Here is a 22,222-nt window from a genome sequence, read left to right on the forward strand (position 1 = left end):
AAAACGAAGTAAAATATGCATTGAGATAAAAAAAAAAAGCAGGACTGTTATCGGGGTAAAGCGTGTGAGAAACGTGGCACTTCCTTGGCGGCCTGAGAACTGATTTGAACAAAGAAACCGTCTTGGAAGACCACTCAGAGCACTTGTTTAATTGCACATTTCTCGAAACTGGGCCTTTGAATTGGAGCAAAGTAAGTACTAGTAATATCCGACCGTATTTAGGCTGCAAAAGCGGCGCGTTGTTTTCTCTTCAAAAACGGCGCTGGAAACAACCGTGCATTCTAATGCACATGGGGTTTGAAGAGAGCGGTGTAATAAGGTTCTGTATGCTCAGTTTTCCTTGTTCGTGTGCTCTGCATATGTAAAACTAGTTCACGGGTCTGTTTTCTCCTGCTTTCGCTGAACTATGGCATCAAATTCAAAGGTAAGGACTCGAAAGAAATAAAGTGTGCGTTTCGGCTAGATGACTCGTTCTGAAAGGAAAATGATGCGCGATGTACAGGACGAGGCAGGAGTGGAATTCTGTTTATTGAGGCCAAGTTGAGGCATGGATAAAGTGCTGAAACGTTGATATCTTTAACTGCGTCGGTCGATGGCTCAGTCAGAAAAATAACGCCACTGAGCGCATAGATTTGGCCTAGCGTCGGCCGCGGTCGATCGTCTTGCAGCTGTGACGCCTTCCCTGAAGGCTTCAAGCCGAAGAATGCCCACGTCCGCAAATTATGGTCGATACGTATACGTTTCGTCTTCCCCCGTGGTGCGGCGCCTAATATGCCGGTTGTTTCATTTAAAATGTACGGCTATTCTTAAAAAACGGGCTTTTTAAGTTAGGACAGCGCTTTTTTCGGCATAGCATTGTCAGCGGTGCTGTACATCAGAATACAGCTAAGACGTGCTAAATAGCAGGCTGGTTAATTGATACTGGGTAGCTAACTTTTAACTATTACTGTTAGTCTCCTTATTTATGGAAAGACTTGTATGCAAGTAATATCCATATCATTTTTAGCATTGCGAAAAAGCAGTTACCATCGGTGATGTGGTCCAACACATTCCGCCTATATCGCGCCAAAATACTTGTGCTTTCGAAAGCTTGCAGGCGAAGCAACCCTGTCAGTGCCCGTAACTCGTCAAAATATCCAAACATTGTTGAGCCACAGCGCCAAGGGTAACTTCGTGTGCTACACAGCTGACAATGCTATGCCTAAAAAAGAAAGCTTTCTTCTAACCCAAAAAGCCGGCTTTTCAAAATTTCACAATATCTTTGGTGAAACACCCGGTTATATACGCAGTATTGTCGGCAGAGGAATGACGACGCACTTTCGAGGAAAGCCACGCAGTGAAGCCTAAAGGCAACTGCGCTCACTACTTAGCCGTCGTTAGAGAAGAGGCGGAGAGGGAGGGGAGGAGTGTAAGGATTGTGATGAGCCAAGGAGAGGGTTTTGAGTGGTTCAGAGGCTGTTCGAACGTCTCCTGACCGTTCAGTCGCTGGTCAGGCAGTCTAAGCATAGCTCAGTGTCATTGTATCAACATCAGGAAAACGCTAAAATTTTTAATCTTTGTGGAGATTGCTAAAAGAAAATTAATCAGCTGATACCTAGAGATCTCATGGGTTTGCTGAAATCTGCGGATCGTTTTTGCGAATCCGGATATCAGATTACTGCGGCACGTGATAACGTATGCGAGGTGATCTTTATTTAACAGATTTCTTTTTATACCGTGAGAGACACGTCAGTGCGGTCTGTGCAGGTTTGTGGTAGAGCATCACGGACATTATGTACCTGATAGATATGAATTAAAATATGATTAGTTAACTGAAATTAAGTAATTCGGTTTTTAATTTTTTGTTTTAGGCATAAGATTATATTGTTAAATTGGTGGCCGTCAACATCGAAGGCGAGCCACGTCTTTAAAAACTCGAAGGTACACTTAATCTCCGCCCTAAGTGTATGCCGCGATAGCTTTAATCGGTTAATTACCATATATGCGGAATTGGTCATTCTCTACTTTACGTTCATAGATCCCACGGAAGTCCTCATAACACTCCTGGCGCAGTGGTGCAGCGGTTAAGCGATGCGCCACTGCCCTGCGATGGCAGCTAAGTGCTGCCACCTGTGGGACTTTTGCAACTCAGCTAGGTTTCTCTTCCCGAGCAACCTCTCGCGCCAGTCATTAATTTAACTGCCGTCTGCCACGGTGGTCTGTTCGTTCACGATCAGGTGGACAGGTTGCGATGACGCCACAAGGTCACGTGACCTATGGATGGCCCACCTAGGATGTTGCTTCTCTGGAGACTTTTCGCTGCCGCCGTTCTCGTTGAGTTAGCTTTCCTGCGTTGCCTAGCTATGAAATCGCGTCGTTGCGTGTGGAATATTTGCCGAAATCACGTTAGCTTCTTCTACATCGTGAAATACACAGCATGCGTCTTTATCTGCTGCATTAGTTACTCCAGCGGCACCATTTCATCAGCGTGCAATGCGAGAAATCCAATTGAACAAGCTTTCAAAGGCGTAAATTTTATGCTCGACATTTCGAACCACAGTGCCGATTCAGAAAATTTAAAAAACTGGCCTCGTTTTGAATGCTGAATGGGCTCAATTTTATAATCTTACGACTTAACACCCAACAGCAGTGAAAAGTTCATTGGTTAATATCAGTTAATTTTATACTGAACTTTGTCACGAGCCTAACGTCCGCCTTGCTGCACTGTCTATCTGCACAAACTGCACCGACGTATCTCTTACGGTTTTTAAAATAAAAATTTGTAGGTGCTAAAAAGAGCACTCGGCATGTACTGTTCGTCTTCGTCAAAGAAAAACTCGTCGAAACTAAAAGAAACACCTACTGTTTGGCCTAACCCTAAGAGCGTGCACTTGATTACAAATACCCAAAAATCCTATGACTGGCTTGACAGAGGGCGCACCCCCGTACATGCACCTGCGTGTGCGTAGCGATATAGTAACACTTGCTGATAAGAGGTGAGTAACACAGCTCCACTCCTGACATGTTTCGGTGACTTTGTGACAGTGGTAAGCACTGACTGTCCTCCTTACATAGAAAAACTATCCTGAGCCCTGTTGCTCTGCAGGTGCACCTGAAAGGACGGGCAGACAAAGATGATCGGCGGCAGGCAGGTGAAGGGACACTCAAAATGTAACTACATCATACATTGAAAGCGGAAACATGCAGCACTGAGGGCTTCTACTGTGGGGACCAAAATTACTTTTTGCTTTTCTCCAGTGCGAGTACTCTGCTCCAGACCTCACTCCTTTCCCCAATCGATGAAAGCGCCCATTCCAAGACGCATATGACCCAGGCTTATCTGATCACATGACCTTTTTCGGCCGAAGTCTACCAGCTCACGTGGCTTTTACGGCTGAGACCCACCTGCTCCCGTGACTTCGACATGCGAGACCCACCTACTCGAATGACCTTAGAGGCCTAGGTCAATTACTCGCATGACCTTTAAGGTCCAGGCCGACCGACTGGCATGACCTTTACGGCCCAGGTCCATCTGCTCATATGACCCCCAGTCGCACGTGCTCACCTGGCTTTTACTACCACTTGCCGACATTGCCTTTATACAGCCCAGACTCACCTGCTCGTATCTCCTTTATGGCCCATGCTCACTTGGACGCATTTTCGTTGGCGAGAGCGCAAGTGCAAATTTTCGGCTTAGATACGAAGGCAACGCCGTTCACACCTGAGAGAGTCCCCTACGCTATGGAAGAAAAAGTGAAGAGAAAGGAAAGCAACAGTAGCGTTTAAGATAACCAGCTATGTGGTATAGGGCAAGAAATGACAATCGCCCATTTGAAACTTGTGGAGGTGTGTTTTATGCCCTGCGCGATTGTCGGTCGAGGCACTTCACACCCTTGCAGCAACGCCCTCGACGCACACACACACACGCACAAGCGCGCGCGCACACACACACACACACACACACACACACACACACACACACACACACACACACACACACACACACACACACACACACACACACACACACACACACACACACACACACACACACACACACACACACACACACACACCACACACACACACGCGCGCACACACACACACACACACACACACACACACACACACACACACACACACACACAAGCGAATATAAAGAGCTACGTATTGTCGCCTAGGTCTCTTGAACACCTGCGAGTAATAGTAGCACCGCCATCTTTTTGCGTAGAGCAAAGTTCACTTGCTTGTTTTGTGCTCAGGATATTGCGAATATGCATTAAGCCTCCGTTATATATATTCATTCAGCTGGTCTTGAGAGCCGTGAATATTCCAGTCAAAGCAATTTACCTTTCCCGTTTCTCTTTGATTTGACTGACTAACTGAATCTGGAATTTGAATTGGATAAAATTTCTCTTTATTTTCGCGGTCCTGGCTGTCAAGCACATATCATAAGAATGTTTAGTAGCACACGAGCACGAGTAGTCATGGGAGGCGTGCGACATTTCTGGTCAGCATTAGAAATCGAAATGACTCTTCGAGATCACGGTGTCCATTTACCCAGGAAATGACTAACTATTTAACCACTCTTAATCGTGATACCTTAATGCCAATAGGTGCCCCTTTTTATTCGCCACTGATAACTAGCCTGCTCTATATTCTTGTTAAGCAAGGGACTGCGCAACACAAACGTGGGCGGGATGAGCGCGAGGCCTGGTGCGGATTCGCGATTGATTTTGTTCAGATGGACTCACATATTTATATCCATACCTACGAAACCACTGACTAAGGGCATGCCTGGGACCTGCTTTTTTTTTTGTGATCCATTTTTATCAAGGTATCAGTGACACAATTATCTTTTTTGTTCCTTATGCAAAAGGCCTCCGCAAGCTCACGTGCCATCTGGTCACGACTTAACAGTGTACGAATGAACTTGCTTAAGAATGTGCAAGCGACTTGCCATGCAATGTACAAGCGACAATATGCACACTTGAACTTTATTTTTGTAAATGTCTGAGGCCGTCGGAGAAATGGAAGCATAAGTTTCTCTCCTCGTGATGTACGAGTACCGTGAGAAGTGAACGGCAGGCTGGTCTCTGGTAAAAGTACACTGGCCCGTGACTAGGTGAAAGTTAGCAAATATTTTACACTTGTGTGTGCGAACATTTCAGTGCCAGGTTTTTGCAAGCGCTGCTAGATCAAGTCTCTCTCCATTTGCACGTCGAGGGTTCGTGTGCATCCACACTGGCTGTAGCCAGTATCGACGCAAATGGTAGCTCCGAGTCGAGATTTAGTTGGTTGCTGAAATTAGCTAACGATGGGAGGTGAGAGACGCTGCCTGATTCCTCTTCTGTTTGTTATGCCTACTAGATCTTTTTGTTCACAATATTCTCGTAACAAGCTACCCCCTAGGCATACTAGTACTGAGGTGAAGCCAACAGCTTTTTATTTATAGAAAAAAAAAATGAACTGCTAACTCGAGTTCAAGGTTCAGTTATTTGATAAAACTAGCTAGCAATAGCAGTCGGGAGAAGCTGTCTGACTCCTCTTTTGTTCGTTATGCCTGCGACATCTTTCTTTTTTTTTCTCGCAATTTTCTTGTAGCAAGCTATCTCCCTACGCATGCGAGTACTGAGGTGAAACAAACAATTTTGTGTTATTTATAAATAAAATAAATGAACTGGTAGCCCTAATTCGAGGAAGTTTAATTCGTTGACAAAACCAGCTAGCAGTAGGGCTCGAGAGCTATTCTTCCGTCCATTGTGCCCTCGATATCTTGTTTTCATAATTCCCTCATGGCAAGCTACTGGTTACGCAGACAAGTGCTGAGGTGAAGCCAATAGTTGTTTTCAAGGGTAGAATGAATTTTTCTTATCAAACGGAGCGGTGCTTGCCTGTTCGCAAGTGTGTTTCAAGGCATCCTATCTTTTAAGTGTTCCAGCTTTCTTGAACTGGCTTGGTCCATTATAGCGAAATGTCATAGTTATCGCAGTTTTCAGTGTATGCTATGAGTGAAACAAGGTCGCTGTCGCAATTACGCCATTCTTTGATGAAACAAGGCGCACACGTAGACGTTAGAAGGGGAGAGAAAAATCCAGTACATGTTAACGCGTATTCGTTGTCGCACAAAAGAATGGTTTAGTTTGGTTTGGTTTATGGGGGTGTAACGTCCCAAAGCGACTCAGGCTGTGAAGGACGCCGTAGTGGAGGGCTCCGGAAATCTCGACTACCTGGGGTTCTTTAAGCTGCACTGACATCGCACAGTACACGGGCCTTTAGAATTTCGTCTCCACCGAAATTCGACCGCCGCGGCCGGGATCGAACCCGCGTCTTTCGGATCAGCAGCCGAGCGCCATAACCACTGAGCCGCCGCGGAGGCTGCACAATAGAACGAAATGGCGAAATTGCAGCCATGGTGTTGTGAAACCGGAGCGCTGGGAATAATGCCAGTATCACGATGCGCACCTGTCACTGGAAACTCGAGCGGAGAGGCAGTTATGAGGTTTCTTTTTCTTTTAATAGCGCTTTGTTTGTCCTGGAACTCAATTCAGTCTTCTCCATAATAACCCTAATAATGCAAAGCCTTGTCGCTGTTTTTTAACCTCTACATCCCACTAATCCCTCTTTGTATCCTTCCACTTGAATAGTGTTAGTTAAATGTAGCAGGTCCGTGCGTCAGGAACAGCGTCAGTGTACCGTGCGGTACCGAAACTGCGTTCGTGTGGCTGTGCTGAAACACGCGCAGTTAAAAGAACTCTAAGAACAGCGACACGACTGTTCGCTTTTTACACAATTCTCTCCTTGTATATCCTGAAAGAATGTCTGACGCATCAAAAGAGATACGGGAAGAATGGGACGAATGGGACCTTAACATAAGGTGAGAGAAAGCCTAATTAATTTTTTTCCCCCGCGCAACCCCAGTTTAAAAAAACCCTAACTGGTTCTAACTGGTCAAACTGGTCAAAGTGGCCAGCGGAACGACACCCAGTGGATTCCAGCTGAAACGAGTTGATTACAGTTGCTCCCATTTGAATTCCCAGCTGGAGATTTCCACCTGGGGTAGACTCAGTCAACATGGAAGTCAACCACTGAGCCACCGCGGCGGCCGTTCTTTTTAGGACTTGCGATTAGAACATTAACGAAGCAAGTACGACAAGAGTGACCGTCGTTGGTAAACGCTCAGTTCAAAATTCAGCCGAAAGGTTACTCCGTAAACTGTACATAATTAAAGCAAAATGGCCTAAATTAAATTAGAAGTGGGATTAACGGAGTGACAAATTTATCTGCTTCTGCTAGCGTGTGTTCGGTACTTTAAATACAAGGGTCTCTGCTGTTGCTCAACTATTATCATTGGATAATGACCGGCACAACTAATTTTTCATTGCACGTAACTTCCTTTTTTTTTTTTGCATTTGCCCCAATTCACACTCTACAAACTTCATCATCATCATCATCAGCCTGACTACGCCCACTGCAGGGCAAAGGCCTCTCCCATGTCTCTCCAATTAACCCTGTCCTTCGCCAGGCGCGGCCACCATATTCCCGCAAATTTCTTAATCTCATCCGCCCACCTAATTTTCTCTGCTACGTTCGCCTTCTCTTGGAATCCACTCCGTTATCCTTAAGGACCAGCGGTTATCTTGCCTTCGCATTATATGCCCTGCCCAAGCCCACTTCTTCCTCTTGATTTCAACTAGGATATCATTAACGCGCGTTTCTTCTCTCACCCACTCGCACTCCGCCCTCTTCCGATCTCTTAACGTTACACCTATCATTTTTCTTTCCATAGCTCGCTGCGTTGTCCTAAACTTAAGCTGAACCTCCACAAACTTAGGAGTCAGCAAGAACCGTGATTATATAAAAGAAAGCCTGACCCGTAAACATGGTCACAGTCATGGTTGAAAACTTTCTTTGTCCGTGCGACGACCTCATTACGTCAGTTGCACGTGTGGGTAACGAAACGCAACGCCTGAAGCTATTCGAAATTTTGAATCTCCCAGAACCTGCCTCGCGCGAAGATGGGCTGGCGCGCTGCTGCCATCTCTCTGCGGCGATCGAAACTACTTCCTCGGCGGCGTTCCACGCAGTGAGTTCATGTGCTGTTCTTCGTTTCTTTTTTCCTTTTTTGTTTCTCAGGCTTGTAGGCTTGCTTCTCTTTTTTATATATTTGCGTGTCACTGAAGAAATTATGTTTATTTGGAGCAAAGCGTATGTCGAAGTGGTAGCTCGCGGAGAGATACTAGGCGTTGATTTCGCATGACTTTCATGAGAAAGATTTGTCCTTTATCGCGATGACTGTGACGGGGAAATTTGTCAACTACAGTGTTTAATAGTTACGGTAACGTACTTTGGTTATATAGCGTAGAGAAATAAGTATCAAAATCTAGTGCAGAATTGTGCGTTTTATGCTAGCTGTCGGCAGATGGCGGCAGCGTTCGCGGCACCCCGTTCAACTAAGCAGAGAAATAGGAGGAAGGGCTGGATTTTTGTATATTCTGGCTTTTTTTCTACCAGAGACGATTTCCTGGCCGTCACTGTGTGCTTTTGCGTTTGTGCAAGAAAGCATTCTGAGCTAAATTGTCTAGTCTCCAGTCCTGGCACGACTTTGCCGCCACTCACGATATTGCCTTTGGTCGACAGCGCATGATCTACCAAGGTAATTTTTTTCTTTTTTCAAATATAAATCGCTGTAAGAATTTTGTCCAGCTTTGCTGGCTTACCTCACTGCGTTCACTGCGCAGGTGTATTAATGAGAGCATACTTAACCATTAGTAGCGCTTGCATATAGTTGTCGGTTCACCACACGTATTAATGAACAGCGCTTGTTGCTTTTGAATGCCGGCACTACTCTGGGTAATTTCTCTTTTAGCCTTCAGCTCTGCAACGTGGCTCAGGTCACGTGATAAATACGTGTTCACACCGCCTCTGCCATCCGCGTTCCGCAGATTCAGTAATAATACAGTTGGAGTTGCTCCCGCTACTACACAAACAGCCTTATTCGCTGCCATGGTCAGTCATATTGACCTTACAGTGATTTCACGGGAACGCCATCTTACTCTGCTAAACTTGACCTCAGGGGTCTTGAAATAAATTCACCGATATTTGACAACTGATGGATGGTCTGAATTAAGTAATATTTACTTAGCTTCACTGGTGAATCAGAAAAGAAGAGAGTGTAATAATAAAAGAGTGTGTTTGAACTGTAAAAAGCAGCACTCCTCGTTTATCACTTGTAGCACGTGTTCTCAAGTGCGCTTCCAGGTAACTTATGTGTGGTCGTCGGTGTGCTTGATATTACGCTCTGCACAGTGTAAAATGCGCTGAATTCCCACATGGGCTCTTCGGCCGCTTCTGTTAAACTATGTTGTAGTGAAGTACTGTTTTTCGTTCTCGTCTTTGTAGTCTGTAGCGATATTATGCAAGCGAGAAACAAAAAAATATTATAAATGTGCATGGGGTATGAGCACATATAATGACATAAACAAAGGGCACAAAAGCCAAATCCATAGTTCGTTTACTCTATGCGGTGGTTGATATGCGAAGTTCTATAGCTCGTCCTGCTGGCGAACAGCTTGTAGCTTCAACTGTCGATATTGCAGGACACTGATTTATTTATTCGGACCCTCAGGGTAAAGCTTTACAGAAAGAAGTGACGGTCACTTTAGTAATACTTCCAGCTTTAAAAAAAACACAGCATGCTTTAATTTGAATGATTATTGAGCCACTTCTTGAGGCAAAAAACCAGAGCGTCTGTTGGCCCCGACAGTGACTTCGACACATTGCCGAATCAAGCTTCTTTTTTAGTCCATGTATTTGATCTGCTGTGACGTACTGAGGGGGAAAATAAAAAGAAAGGGCGGGGGGTCAGGTCACACATCTTTTTGTTTCGTTTTATTCTGTCCTACAACCGTATGCAATACAGGAAATTGTTTATGAGGTATAAGGAAAGTTTCCAGATAGGGTCGGTTATTTACTGGTGAAGAACTGAGTCTTTACTTTTCATAAGGGCGCACGTTGAACTTCCTGTTCTTTTATATTGAGTATTGTGATGGGCATTCGACAAGTATTGACTGGAGGTATTAGAGCCGTGCTGGTGTATCTACTGTCGATGCTAAGCTATTAGGCAGTTGGCAAGTTGTGGTGCTGATATGACACGCTGGATTAGCGTTGAATACGGCCGTATGCGTCATATTCAGGTGCGCATATATGGCGCCAGAAGCTCCATATCCTTGATACGTCCTTTTGCTGAATGCCCGCCTGCACATGTCTCAGTAACGTGCAAACTATCCACATGTGACGAAGCTTTTCTTTTCTGAAAGAAAATTTCTGCACTGGCTTTGTATGTGTGCTAAATCACAAGTTTCGCCGAGATATTTTCTTCCCACTGCTAAACTTGTTTTGTAGGACTACCGCACCAATATGTTTTGCCGTCATGTAGTCATGATACGGTGACGTAATGGTGTGTGTATTTGCAAATGGCAAGGTTACGAAGACTCAACGCACTAGATGTTCACTAGCGGGGTTGATTTTACTGGGTGATTAAATCTATATTTTGGCTTGGCGCTGAACAAAAAGGTGCCTGAATAACAATACTGAGAGTATTCACAGCGCTCTTTAGATGTTCCCAGCTGTCGTGTCCCTGTACTATTTCCAGTTGGGCTGAGCCTATCCTCAACAAATTTTTCTTTACATGGTCCATAGGTATACTCTGTACACAATCTGTAGCATGTGTGTTAAAATTCTCGTGAGAGGTGAGTTCCCACATAACTGTCACTCGTGACCCAAACCTTTCAACCTTGGAGGGAACTCGTTTAAATGAGTTGTAAACATCGCAGCTCTATTCGAAATAATAACTCTCCGCGCCATATTGACTCAGGATTTGGTTTAGACTGTAGTTAGAACACCAGATACTCATTCACGTTTCATGTTTCAGGTACAATTCGCGTTCTTAATTTTATGGCTCTGTTACCTACTTTTGGCGCTCAGTGATCAGCTTGAATATGCACAAAAAACATCTCGACTGAGCGTATTATTCTTATTCCTTTTATCAAAACGTATTTCGTTTATCAAAACATCAAATATCGATGCTTATTTCGGAAGCGCTACAAATGTTTTGGTATTTTTTGTTGTATTTATTTAGTCTTACTACGTTTGAGACACGTTGAGAGGACAATCCTGTGGCAAGTGAACCAGCTTGCTATACTTCCACCTTTTCTAATCTAAGTGAGATCGTGACTATAAGACATCTCCTTCCATCCACCCCCATGTTTCCAAGTGCACAGAGCCGGACCAGTGTTGTTAATCCAGCCAGCACGAACAACTAGTAGTTCTACAGACTTTCACATAGTCCGGTCCAGCCAGCAGTGTTTGCTAGACCACGAAGGCCGCCTGCAGACCTGATGGGCACTTTAGTCAATATTTGCAAATCAGAACTAGTGCGAAACTTGCGGCCCTTCAGAAATATCCGCGGTGGTATTCATTCCTTCAGCGTTCATCAGTAAGCATGTTTTCAGGGAATAAAGGAGAGAGTGAACAAAGTTATCGCAGGGATGCCGAAACCTTCCCAGTATATCTTCTTGGTCGGTGTTCATGCCTCTTTCATCATGAAGTTCCACAGCTGTTGCGGTCTTCAAGTGCGACAACGGCGGATGCAATCTCCGGAAGAAGTTTTTTTGAAGGAATGGGTGCAAAATATTGGCTCTAATGTACTCAAGCGTGCTGTATACACTCGTGATGCAACGAAGTACGATCATAGAGGACAAATGCATGATGAGGCTGAAGATGAAGGGTAAATGAAGTGCCCTGACCCATGCCACAGAGTGTGGTAGGCGTAAGTGAAAATGACGGGTGGCGAACTTCTCTGTGCGCGCTGTTTGTGGAATGCATCGATGGAAGGATTTGTTTCAATCAGTTTGGATGTCGCATATTGATCAGCCAATATGAAGCCTCTATGATTCGCCACAAGGCTCCAACGTCACGTGTTGTTTCGACAATATGAGCGCGAGGAAATGTACTCCTACGGAGTAACCTAAGTCTCCCAAAGTTGTCAGCATGGTTCAGTTGGCTGCCTTTCATTTAACTCTCACCAATTTAGCACGGGTCCCGAAGATTTTCTCGCTTCTGCTCTTAGACCCACGAGTCATGTTGCAAAAGCAGCCTCCGCCTTTCAAAGTACGCAAAAGTTTGCATACGCCCGGGAAATCAGGCCAGAAACAGCGAGCAAATTTTTTGCTCGAATTACGCATCTTTTGTAAGGTTGCTGACGGCGCCGTCTACGCTTGTATGGGCTTTGTGAGGCGGAGCTATATACAGGTGTTCAAATCGTGTGCAAATCGGTCACCAATTTTGTGGTTAGTACACCAAGTCACATAGTTCGTGCTGACATCATGGCTGAATAATGGCTCAGCGAGCGCGTACTCAAGCGCCAGTTTTTCCTTATAGCAATACTGAAGGGTACTCCACGTTATTGTTTTGCACATCTTTATTTCGATATACTGCAAGTCAGTGCTTTGGCCTAAGCAGGAGGGGGTTCGTGTGAGCATAAAAAAATAGCGAAAAAGTACGCAACGCGATACTTAACACATAGAAAACAACACAGTTCAGAAAAGAAGGTTGAAGTTATGAAATAAGATTCGTTAGGAATTAAGAAATTATTGGGCATTAAAAAGCAACATCACAAATATCTCAGATGCTAGGAATGCAACTGCATTGCAAAATAACTCTTTCGGCGAGGTAACAAGTGGCTATATTCTAAGCCGCAGAATCACACCTTACGCGATTTGAACCTGCATGAACTTAGTGTCATGCTCTTGTGTATTATTTCCATAAAAAAAAATGATGGTCGATTTGCATAGTGGGACCAAAACACCAGTGGGGCCAAAAACAGTGGGGCCAAAACACCAAAACTCCAGGTGCGCTAGCACTGTATGGCCATTGTTTTTCATTGTTTATCTTGGTTTCGCATTGTTTATTCTGGTTATGCTTTGTTGTTCATGATATTGCTATGTGATTAAAGTTGCATATAAAGTGTATTCTGTGTGTTGTGTGTGCTTGCATCGCATGAATGAAGCACAGTAGATACATGACACAATGTTTATTACAGTCGTTTTATGCCTGCATTAGTCACGGCCACCGTTCTGCGTGAAATCTGGCGTCATCGGCGTTGTCGCATGCGACGTAATCGCAATCTGCAGGTATATATGGCAAAGTAGACGTTATTCAGCTTGCGCTCGTCGCACCAGCCGTTGTAGCGTGCGACCCGCTCGAACGTCTCCAGCCAGTCCTCAGCGTCTTCGAACACGTCACCGTGAAAAGATGGCGGTGTTCGCGGTGGGTGGCAAAGGATCGGCGCCAGGGGCCTGGTGTCAGCGGCCATGGCAGTTGGACTCGACGGTAGAGGCTGGATCGGCGGCTGGGTCCTGGTGTCAGTGGCCATGTCAGTTGGACTCGGCGGTCGAGGCTGCGTCGTCCTTGTTGGCGGGGGAAGGGGCCCAAATTCAGGCGACTCTCCGCGGAGACGGCGGCTGGGTCGCTGGTGAACCGGTGTGAGGTCCGTAGTGACGCTGTACGGAGTTTGCAGGTCGGGAAGCGTACCCAGCACTGCTCCACCAAACTGTAGCGTGCAACGCCAAAAAGAACACCCGCGCAGAGACGAAAAACCTGCGGCGGTCCCCTAGTGGTTCGAGCGCGCGCGAGAGAGCCAACTAACTTCTTCCTCTTCTAGCGCATGCGCTACTTCTGTCTCTTCTTCGAATGCATGTATCAATATTATATGGGTGTGTTCAGGTGAAAACGGTAATCGTAGGCCCGTGAACGTTTTTTTTTTCAGCAAATTTTTTTTTGTTTGATGAGCAAATGTGTAGCACAAGGGAATCGTACTTCGTTTGCCAAGAAACTTGTAGTTCTTTTTTTTTTTAACAAAGAAAAAATCGTGTACTACACGATGTGGATAACGTGGATTTTGGGATTTCGCAAAATCGCTAATTTGGACCCTTGCAGAAAGTAAATAAACTTTTGCGTAACCTGATTATTTTTCATTAACGGCATGCAAACTTTTCTGTTGGAAGCAATGCAAAAATATTTTTGGCTTCTATAATTTTGCGACAAAAATCGCAAACATTGTTAAAGAAAGTAAGTAAATTCAATAAGAGTAGCTTTTAGGATAGTCATGGAACATGAAGGAATAAGAACGTGAAGCTGAAATTTTTCTCAGTATTAATTCGTTCTTTTTACAATCTTCGGACAAAATCTGTTCTTCTACGACCGAGATTATTTCTGATAAGGCGTTGAAATCATGGAGAATTCGAAAAAAAGGCTAACTTTGACGAGGATTTAAAAATAAAACGCCCTTTCCGATTTTCTTTAAAATTTTCCTGGAAGACCTCCAGTACCTGGTAATTCTAGAACAGTAAAATGTATTGTGTTATATTGTTTTTAAACTATAAAACTAAAGGCCTAACACACACCATATTTTGTTCAGTTACCGTTACTGGATATTGCGTGTTAAAAGGAGCAGCAGTCATGAATTCGGCTTCGGACTGAGCGAATGTGGCTGCGTTTTAGTTAGTACAGTGAGAAAGTCTCAGAAAATACCTTGGAAGCATGTTTTTACTTGTAACCTTTTTTTAATAAATCAAAGCAAGAAAACGTATGCTTCTTCATGTGGCTCCTATACATCTGACTAATGGGCTAATTCTCTGGGCATGTGCGCGTGCGACGTCAGTTCATGTGACCTTTTTTAAACTATAAAGTCTGTGTTTCCTGAATAAAAAATAGTTGTGAGTCAGCGCTCGTCCGTGTGGTTTCCTTCTTTGTCTTCCGTCCCTTCGCGCTGTTTTTCCGCCCAAAATGGCTAATAGGATTCAGAATTTCGTCCTTCCGCAAAAGTATTTCATGGCAATTTGGCTTGGAATCAGATTTGTAAAACACCTAGCTCAAACTTTCACAACGTTTAGGTCAAAAATTGGTCTTTAATTAAGCTTAAACTAAAGGTGCGCGAAATGGTACAGTTGTGCTTTGTGCTTTTGGTGCTCCAAATTGAGTTAGGAGAGCTCCTTTATCCTAGAAACAATAAGATTCTGTGCATATGTTGGCAAGCTTGTGCCGCGTGCGCCTTCGGTGCGGAGAAGGGTTGCCGAAATGAGGTAACTTTCGCCACACACACACACACACACACACACACACACACACACACACACACACACACACACACACACACACACACACACACACACACACACACACACACACACACACACACACACACACACACACACACACACACACACACACACACACACACACACACACACACACACACACACACACACACACACACACACACACACACACACACACACACACACACACACACACACACACACACACACACACACACACACACACACACACACACACACACACACACACACACACACACACACACACACACACACACACACACACACACACACACACACACACACACACACACACACACACACACACACACACACACACACACACACACACACACACACACACACACACACACACACACACACACACACACACACACACACACACACACACACACACACACACACACACACACACACACACACACACACACACACACACACACACACACACACACACACACACACACACACACACACACACACACACACACACACACACACACACACACACACACACACACACACACACACACACACACACACACACACACACACACACACACACACACACACACACACACACACACACACACACACACACACACACACACACACACACACACACACACACACACACACACACACACACACACACACACACACACACACACACACACACACACACACACACACACACACACACACACACACACACACACACACACACACACACACACACACACACACACACACACACACACACACACACACACACACACACACACACACACACACACACACACACACACACACACACACACACACACACACACACACACACACACACACACACACACACACACACACACACACACACACACACACACACACACACACACACACACACACACACACACACACACACACACACACACACACACACACACACACACACACACATAAAAAAATTGAATTTTGTAGTGAGCACGAAAACCTAACGGCAACTTCGGTGTCGAATGAGATGGCTAAATTGCTTAGACTTCTTTACTGATAATAAAATAACTTTTAAGGAAAGCCCCTGAATTACTCACCACAAGTGCACAAGATCTATTCCAATAGAATTTACGCATGAAGGAAGGCAGAGGTAAAAGTAGAAAATATAGTTTTGCATTTTCGCTTTATCTAGTACTAAAGAGTTGAGTTTCCTGATGGTTTCAAAGTGTGCCACTGGCAAAAAAAAAAAAAAAGTTGCCGTTCTTCACATGCGTTTCCACCTGAAGAAACTGCCCGCGGAGATTTGCAATTATTTCTGATGAACTGTCGACGAACCGGCACGAGCATGGCACCAACACAGCGTGTTTGTCTGTATAGTAAGAGAATTTTTGCTAATAAGAGGCGTCCCAGTTTCTGTTAGAGAAGATATTAGTTTCATGAACTCACATGCAAGGAATATTAAATAACAAAGCTGATGTTTACGGCCATAGGGCACAGCAAAAGTGTGTGTAACGGCGATGGTGGGCTATCACCCCTTGATCTCGATTGTAAATAAAAGCTCAGATAGAGGCAGTGGATTCGTAGGGGCGCTCAGAGGAAAGCTAAATGATATTAGCATTCAGGGACCTTAGGCACAGTGCGCTTACTGACATTTAGGACAGGATAGAAGAGAGCTCAGCAAATACACGATAACCACATGTATCGAAACTAAAGATGTTGAATTCAATTTAGGCCAGTAACTTGCACCACTGCTTCCTAGTGGAATCAGTTCAGTACTAATTCGCCGTCTCGTGCGGGACAACTTCTTGTGGGCAGTGTGACATGAACGGTTCCTCTTTATTTGGTAATGCAGTTTAGAGAAAAGGAGTCATCTGCCTGAAAAAGTTTTTTATTTGGAGAAGTTCGCGCTTCGTCTGAGACATTGAAATTGAAACTATTCAGTGCAGGATACGTTTTGTCAACCGACTTTAGCATCTAGGACCAATCATAACCCTAAAACGCTATTTACGCAAGATACGACTGCGTTGTTGGGCTGTAATGCGCTCTGCCAATTTCCTTTATAAAGAAAGTCCATGGAGTAATTGAACTCGCTGCGGCTTGTACCTCAGCCTAAATTAATCGCCCAGTTAAAAGATTATTTTCACATGAAGGTACTGATATTTGCGTTTGTAAATGTTGCGTGTCTCAAAATGCACAATTAATCATTTCTATGGGCAATCGGCGGTCGTATAAAATTCATTAGACGACAATAAATAAATATGATGAAAGAATGATATTAACGATAACTAAAGAATAAAATACCATTAGAAGATTCAAGTTAGGAAGGAAGGAATATTTGCCGTTGCTGGCATTAGCGAGGCCGGGAGAGATTACGATACTTAGAAGATTTATATTAACTTTCAAGGTAACTTAAACTGGCCTGACAAGCAAATCAATGTTTACAAGGTATTTTCTGAGATCATGCCAATATGCTAACTAAAATGCAACAAGATACTTTCATTTCTAAGTCAGAATAGGGAACGTTAATCTTTTTAACAGACAATATCCAGTAATGGTAACTGAACGAAATATGGTCTATGTTAGGCCTTTAATTTTATAAATTAAAACTTTATAACTGTATAAAACTAGACAAGGTCTTTCATGGAAATTTTGAAAAAAAAAATTGTAGGGGGCGTTCTTTTTTAATCTCCTTCAAAGTTGCCCTTTACCGATTTTTTCGAATTGTAGATGATATCAGCGTATAATTAAAAATAATCTGCCTGTTTTAGAAGTGCAAGTTTTATCAGACGATTGCAACAAAGACTTATTAATACTGAGAAAAAGTTTCACCCCCAGGTTCTTGCCCTTTTCTGTCTCATATTATTGTCCTAAAAATTGTCCTTTATGGAACGCCTTACTTTTTCAACGATATTATCTTTTTTTTTTGCTGAGAAATTATAGATGCCAAAAATATTTTTGCATTCCTTCTAAAACAAAAGTTTGCATACGGTTACTACAAAAATAATCAGACAGCACAAAAGTTTATTTCACATTCTGCGAGGATGCGAACTAGCGATCTTGCTAAATCGCATAAGCGGTGTTTTTTCACCCCGGGTGGTATGCAATTGTTTTTCCGAAAAAAAAAAAGTGCAGCGCTTCTTGTAAAACTAAGTACGATTCGTTTGTGTCGACACATTTGCCCATCAAATATTAAAAAAAAATTCATTGAAAACAAAAAAAAAAGGTCATGGGACCTCGATTACCGTCTTTATCTGAACCCACCCATATAGGTATACAGGTATAATGCACACCCGGACAGACTGGCACCTGCCTACCGTGAAAGGTGGGCTACCTGCCGGAGGCAGGCTTCAAGAAACATAGGCGAAATCGGTGAGTGGGGGACTTAGTGCTGTCGCACTGAAAAAAGAGAAAGAAGTAAAAAAATAGCTGATGCTTTCGTGTCCTGGGCTCTGACGTGTTTATTTTGCGGCAGGATGGGCATTGCATACGGGGCATAAAAATAATTTATCAATTAGGTAATTAAGAAAAGTCCAGTTACGATTTCAGGGGTTCATATTTCTTGTTGCCGTTTGTGACAAGCTACAGAATGGCAGTACAGCGGTAAGATAACGTTAACACAAAGGTAAGAACATTTCTGTTTATCTTCAGCTGGCGCAAGGGAAGCCAGAAGGTTATCTTCTCACCGTTTCAAGTGTGCACATTGACTAAGAATAACCCACAAATTGTTTCATTTTGAAGGAATCGTAATAGGCGGTTAGATGAAAAACATTCGCACCGGGAACTGGGCAATGTATGTTCGCACCCTTCTGCCGCAGACTAGTCCGGTATCGTCATATAGCTCATTAGTCAAGGCAAAGGGCATCTATTTCTGAAACCATATGAATTGAATCTTTTTCAATGCCAGTATCACAAGGTCATATTTATATTTTTAAATGGTATGACGATGGTTAGATTCATTAACCTTTTCAAGATCAGTTCGAAACGAAATCGGAAAAGATGTTATCGTATCTGCTAATGTGCTGGAGAAACCAAAATGCAAGATGAAGATGCAAGCAAATAAAGCGTTGATGTTTGTTATAAACGCCGGTAAACGCATTACTCTCTGCCGAATCGAAACTTCATTTTTACAGCATACCATAATTCTTCTTACGCATGCTTCAAGAAGAGCTATGTTGCTTGGCTCTCTGCATTGCTCTAAATTTGGCTCTCGTTTAAGCGTATTAGCCATGACGGCGTGTACGTTGGACTCTACGCCATTCTACAGAATGATTTGCTTGAAAATTCTAAGCAAAGAATGGTACTGCATCTGTGTCTTTGAAATTTCTTTCTGTAACTCTTGTCTGGTCTACGACACCAAATCTTGGAACGCTAACACTTGATGTCAATAATTTTATTTTGCCTGCACTGCATGGGCGCGGCCACACACCGCAATTCGGCATGCATGCAGTTGATAGGTACATAGAAACAGATATAGCACACTTTAAACAGAAAGATGATAGGGAAGTCAAGGTACATTACTCGTTTGACTACCTCACACATGGGGAGAGGGAATTACAAGAGATAAGGAGAGATGGCAAAGAAGGAAAGTTGAGTATCGTGTCCAACCCATAAGACGACGTAGTCGTGCGTGGTCGTGCATCCGTGTAACTATATATTTGTCCTTCCGAAAAAAAAAAAAACAGATTATGTGCGCCCTATTGTTGTGAAGTTTCTGAACTTTAAGGATAAGAGCACCGTTTTGAAAAATGCCTTTAAATTAAAGGACTTGGACTCGCCTCGTGTCTGGATTGAGGAAGACTTCTCACCTCGAATTCAACTGATTAGGAAAAAACTCAGAGATTTTGCACGCAGTGAGCGGCAGTCCGACGACGAAAAGTACAAACTGCTATTCGATAAACTTGTTTTCAATAAAAAAATATATGCCTTCGATGCTGCAACTCAGCAAGTTATTCCTCTTCCAGGACACGAGGCGGCTGCTAGTTCAGACTGACGCAAGAAATATGATGCAGATAAAAATCTTTCATTAATCGTGTGTGATTTTCGGAGTTTGCTTAGCAAGCAAGACACCCTCAACGCACTCATTGAATGCTGTGAAGCTGATATAGTGCTGGGAACCGAAACGTGGTTGCACCCTGATATCGACAATAGCGAACTTTGCTTGTCTCGTAACTTCTCTGTGTTTAGGAAAGACAGGTGTACCTCACGTGGTGGTGGAATTTTAATTGCCGTGAAAACTACTTTCCAAGCCACCTTGCTAGACAGCCCATCATGTATTGAAATCTTGTGGATTGCATTGCGACTGCGTGATTTTGTTACTTGCATCATCGGTGTTTGCTACCGTCCGCCGGATTCACCTGCTGAGTTCCTTAGGGACCTCAATGAATCAATGAGTTTTATGCACGACAAATATCCGACCTCAGAAACAATCCTTGCCGGCGATTTCAACTAGGAAAAGTGAATGTAAAGAATTCCTTTGTTTGATTTCCCAGTTCAGTTTGTCACAGATTGTTTCTGCTCCGACACGTGGCGACTCGGTCCTAGATCTTGTATTGACAACGCAACCTGAACAAATGACTGTGAATGTTTTGGAATGTGTCAGTGATCGCAATGCTCTTCACTGCGATACACATTAGAAAAAAAGAAGCCGGAAATTCCTAGGAAAACTATTTACAATTACGCACGAGCGAATGTTGAGGGATTGGTTAGTGAACTGTCATTGTTCAGTGAGCAGTTCCTGGAATCAATATCAAGCCGCTGTCCAAATGACAACTGGAATATTCTAAGCGCTAAACTGAAAAAATTAAAAGAAAGACACATTCCAAAAATCACGCTCACAACGTCATCACAGAGCGTATGGTTCACTTCCAACGTCAAACGATGCATCAGGAAAAAAAAAGCGCCTTTACACTAAGACAAAACGTTCGACATCTGAGGATGATTGGAATAAATACCGTGCGCAGTCGAGAATATACCAAGCAGAAATTAAGAGAGCCAAAGATAAATTTTTTAATCATGACATATCAACTTTGCTTAAAACCAATACTCAAAGGTTTTGGAAAGTAGTCAATCCTAAGCCTCCTTCATCTAGTCTGATAACAATAGTAAAAGACGGTGATTTTATTCAGCCGTCTGAGGTTGCCACCGAATTCAACCTATTTTTTTAGCTCGGTGTTTACTAACGAAACACCACTTCCCACAGGCTTTAATGCTGTGAGTATAAACGCGGTCATGAATGACATCCTAATTACGCAGGAAGGCATTGAGCAAGCTATTGATCGTTTGCCGAGTAATTCAGCCCCCGGACCCGATGACATATGCCCAAAACTGCTCAAGTTAACGAAATCAGTGATAGCTTCCATACTCGTCCCAATTTTTGAGCAGTCCATTGATACAGGAATTGTGCCCGATGCTTGGAAAATCGCACGCATTATACCTATATTTAAATCTGGAGATTCTTCTAGCCTTTCAAATTACAGGCCCATCTCATTAACAAGCTTTCCATGCAAAATTCTGGAACACATCATATCATCAGCAATAATGAACTACCTCAGTCAGCAGAACTTTTTTTTGTCAACCAACATGGATTCTTGCGTGGCCGTTCCTGCGAGTCACAGTTATTTGAGCTCGTGGCCGACCTGCACGACGCTGTACATCATTTAATGAGGATTGATGCCGTATTCATTGATTTTGCAAAAGCGTTCGACAAAGTTGCTCATAACCGCCTAATATTTAAACTTAGAAATCTTAACATAAACAGCAATGTCTTGAACTGGATTGTTAACTTTTTAACTAACAGACAGCAGTTCGTGTCTGCCAATGAATTTTGCACCGCACTAACCCATGTAAAGTCTGGTGTGCCCCAAGGCTCGGTGCTCGGGCCGATCCTCTTCCTTATTTACATCAACGACATAAGCAGCAACCTCACTTCTACGATTAGGTTATTTGCGGACGACTGTATTATTTACAGAAAGATTACTGACCCTCATGACACTAATGCTTTGCAATCAGATCTTGATGAAATAGCTAAGTGGTGCGAACAATGGAATATG

General features: G+C 43.6%; 1 protein-coding gene and 1 long non-coding RNA gene across 4 annotated transcripts in view; one reads left to right on the forward strand and one right to left on the reverse strand.

Moving 5' to 3' along the window:
• The window catches only part of LOC149340903 (uncharacterized), an 85,365-nt gene extending 76,545 nt beyond the window's left edge, over window positions 1-8,820 (reverse strand). The window contains exons 1-2 of the long non-coding RNA XR_016283664.1: window positions 8,700-8,820; window positions 3,596-3,718 (exon numbers count right to left, since the gene is read on the reverse strand). This is a non-coding gene — a long non-coding RNA (uncharacterized LOC149340903). The remainder of the gene's footprint in view (window positions 1-3,595; window positions 3,719-8,699) is intronic.
• The window catches only part of LOC149340904 (uncharacterized), a 347,683-nt gene continuing 333,782 nt past the window's right edge, over window positions 8,322-22,222 (forward strand). For all 3 annotated transcript variants that reach the window (XR_016283661.1, XM_089549827.1, XM_089549826.1), the window contains exon 1: window positions 8,322-8,635. The gene's annotated coding sequence lies outside the window, so the exon portion shown is untranslated. The remainder of the gene's footprint in view (window positions 8,636-22,222) is intronic.

Source organism: Amblyomma mixtum, chromosome 6 (assembly GCF_055824585.1).
Source record: "Amblyomma mixtum isolate Tamu chromosome 6, ASM5582458v1, whole genome shotgun sequence".
NCBI classification, from domain to species: Eukaryota; Metazoa; Arthropoda; class Arachnida; order Ixodida; family Ixodidae; genus Amblyomma; species Amblyomma mixtum.